This window comes from Micromys minutus (genome assembly GCF_963924665.1).
Source record: "Micromys minutus genome assembly, chromosome: 3".
Classification (NCBI taxonomy): Eukaryota; Metazoa; Chordata; class Mammalia; order Rodentia; family Muridae; genus Micromys; species Micromys minutus.
Window position 1 is genome coordinate 45,407,122 of NC_137972.1, and position 3,615 is coordinate 45,410,736.

The window sequence follows — 3,615 nt, forward strand, 5'->3', positions numbered from 1 at the left end:
CACACATGCGCCAAGTATTCAGCCCAGGATTGCCCTGCAGTGCCAAGCCACGGCTCTGCGTTACCACATTGTATGTGCTGCTGGCCTGGCCTGGCCATGCCTCTGTCGCTCACTCAACTGTTCCTGAGTTCTAACTCATGTTCTTTCCTCCGACACAACCTAGGAGTTAGGACATTCCACTTGCCAGAAAACTCTTTCCGTGTTGTCCTCTTGATTTTTCCTGTGACCCCTCTTCTGATTCAGTCTGCATGTGGAGTGAAGTGTCTGTCTGGTCTCAGGGCAGCGGTTCACCACACATGGCCATAGAGGCACTACTGGTGTGTTTCTTGTCCTCTGACAACCTAAGCGCCATCTTGGCTGAGCCCACCTAAGGCAGAGCTCCTGCAAGCTTTGAAGGAGTCTCTGGCTTCCTCTGCATATCCTGCTCCAGGGTCTTGATGTTTGCTGGCTGCTCCCTCACCCCACCCCCACCCCTGCCCTTTGCACCCCCTGCCTTCCCTCCTTCCTCAGCACCAGACAGTTGTTTTCTCTCTGGATAAAGCCCTTCTTTCTTCGGGGCTCTGGTTGATCCCAACCCTTTCTGTTCTGTGACTGTAGATGGGGGGGGGGTACCAGGAGAGCAGCGAGCACCTTCACCTGGTGGCCACCCAGCTGTTTCTGTCTGCTCACAGGCCAGTTTACCTCTCAGTGGTGGATCCTGCTACCCCAGTCCACACGCCATCTGCACCACACTTTATCCCAGTATTGTCGATCCCTGGCACGGGGCACACAGTAGAGACTTCAAGGGTGACTGCGAACACCCCAATTCAAAGAGCTAACAGAGTCAGCTTGTTTGTGTGATCTTGGGCTAGGTTTCACTGTCTGTTTCCTGGCATGAAGTGTGGATCCCAGGACCCATTGTCTGTTTCTTGGTGTGGAGAGAGGGGCTGCAGTAGAGTGCTCTTCAAAGGCCTATGCTTGGTGCCTTCTCCCCTTTGAAGCTTTCCTGGATTCAGGATCGGGTGTGCCAGAGCATCTAGCTCAGGTGCCTCTTCCCCATCTAAACTTATCCCATGGACTCATAGGTGTGTGTGTATGGGTGTATGCGTGTGCACATATGCCATGGCAATTCTATTTTTACATGGTTTCTGGGGATCGATGCATGATAGACCTTTACCCACTGAGCCATTTTACCATCCTCAGATGCATAGAATTTCTGCCCTCATTCCTCCAGCATGGGTCTCTCCCTACCTCAAGCTAACCATATTCAGCATTTTTGAGTTCCAGGTCTCTGGTGTGTGGTGACTTGAGAGAACTTGAAATTCTGGTTTCACCACACCCTGGCTGGCTACATGGATGTGGGACAACAGAGTTTGAACCCTCCAGTTCCTCATTTGAGCTACAATCGGGAATGACCACAGCTACTTTACTAGAGCCTTCAGAGCCCAGGCAGCAGGACCCAGCTCCCGGTTAGTCACTTTCAGCATATGTGACTCAGACAAGTGATCCTCCTTTCCCCTTCCCTCCTCCTCTCCCATTTATTTTGGCCTTCGTTTCCTTATTTATAACAAGGGCATCATAATAGAACCTGCCTCACAGGGTTATAGTTAGTATCCACTGTGTTAAAAACACCCTAAGTATGCTGGGCTTGGTAGTACATACCTAATTCCAGTACTAGAGAGCCTAGGATGGGAGAATCAAGTCTTGTCTTCCTTTCATTTTTTTTTTTTTTTTTTTTAAGACAGGATTTCCTCTTTAAAAAATCCCTAACATTCCTGGAAATTAGAGATCCTCCTGCCTCTGCCTTCCAAGGGCTGGAATTAAAAATGTGGGGCTGCCGCCTCTGCCACTGCCACCACTGTTGCCAGCTAAGAGGATCAAGTTTTAAATCCAGGGGCTGGAGAGTTGGCTTAACAGTAAATGCTCAATCATAAGAACTAGAGTCACAACTCCTATTAGCTCCAGTGCCCAGGTGTAGAAAGCTGTCTTCTGTCCTCTGAGGGTACCCCCCCACCACGTATGCACATACATTCACATAGACACATGTATACATATACAAAGACACAACTTTAAAGATATTTTACATCCAGGGACCAGCAAGATAACTCAGTGGGTAAAGATACTTGTTGGCAAACCTGAAAATATAAAGTTCTCCAGATCTCACAAGGTAGACAGAGAGAACACATTCTTGCAAATTGTACTGTGACCTCCACACAGAAGCCTAGCACACACCTTTACTCATATGTGTCTAACACAGACAGACACAGTTAGTTTTTAAAAGGGAGTTGAAGCCCAGCTTAGACTATATGGAACAAATCTGCTACAATAGAACAAAACCTCCCGGGCTTAGCAATCGCCTGAGCAAACCCTGTTATCTATGGGGAATTGTTAACCTCAGGGGCCTCTCAGCCCACAAACTCATGTTGGCTTGCTAGAATTACTGTAACAAAATGCCACAGACCAAACACTTAAGGAACAAAAATGGATTTTCTCACAGTATTGGAGTAGGAAGTCTAGATTGAAGGTGTTTGGCAGATCCAGTCTCTTGTGTGCCTCTTTAGTCTTCAGATGGCTGTCTCTTGATAGAAATATCCTCAGAAGGCCATTCTCTCATGGGGTGGACCTGTGAAATCTCTGAATGTGGCCAGATGTTTCCTCCTCTTCCTCCTCTGCTTTTTCTTCTGTACAGAGCTCATCTCCCGCCCATCTTCTTCCTTTTAACCCTGTCCTCCATCTCTTTCTTCTCCTTCACCTCTTCTTTCCTTCTTGCCTTCTTCCTTATCTCTCTCCTCAATCTCTCCCTTCTCTCTCCTCCCTTCTTTTTCTTTTCTTTTCTTTCTTTCTTTCTTTCTTTTTTTTCTTCTCTTTTTTGATTTTGTTTTCATAAAACAGGCTCTTGTCATGTTACCCAGACTGGAACTCAATATATTCCGAGATACCAGGCATGTGTTACCATGTCTGACTTTGAATTTTTTTTCTTAAGGAGATACTGTGTGTGTGTGTGTGTGTGTGTGTGTGTGTGTGTGTGTGTGTGTGTGTGTGTTAGTCCTCTGTAAGGGCAATGCTTGGTCTTTTTCCCCTTCCTTTCTAAATTTAGCCTTTTGAGACAGGGTTTCTTTGTGAAGCCTTGCCTATCCTAGAACTAGTTCTATAGATCAGGATGGCCTCGAACTCACAGACATCCACCTGCCTTTGTCTCCCAAGTGCTGGAATTTAAGGAATGTGCCACCATCTCTGGCTTTTGTTGTTGTTACTGACTGTTTTTTAGGACAGGGTTTCTTTGTGTAGTTCTCCTTGTCCTGGAATTCACTCTGTAGACTAGGCTGGCCCTGAAGTCAGAGATTTGCCCACCTCTGCCTCCCAAGCACTGGGATTAAAGGTGTCCACCACCATTGTCCACCTTTGATGCTTACTCTGAACAGCTAAGCCATTTCTTCCAGAACCAATATTTGTGGTTTCATCCTGAGAAGAAGGACGGCTGAGACCTTGCATGGGGGTAGGGATCAATCTAACTGGGGCAACAGACAGTGGAGAAATGACAGACACACAGACACACAGACAGACTCTTCTGTCAGAAAGGGTCCACAGGACTTTGGCATGTGTCAGCACCTCTCAGGGACTCTTTAAAACAAGCAG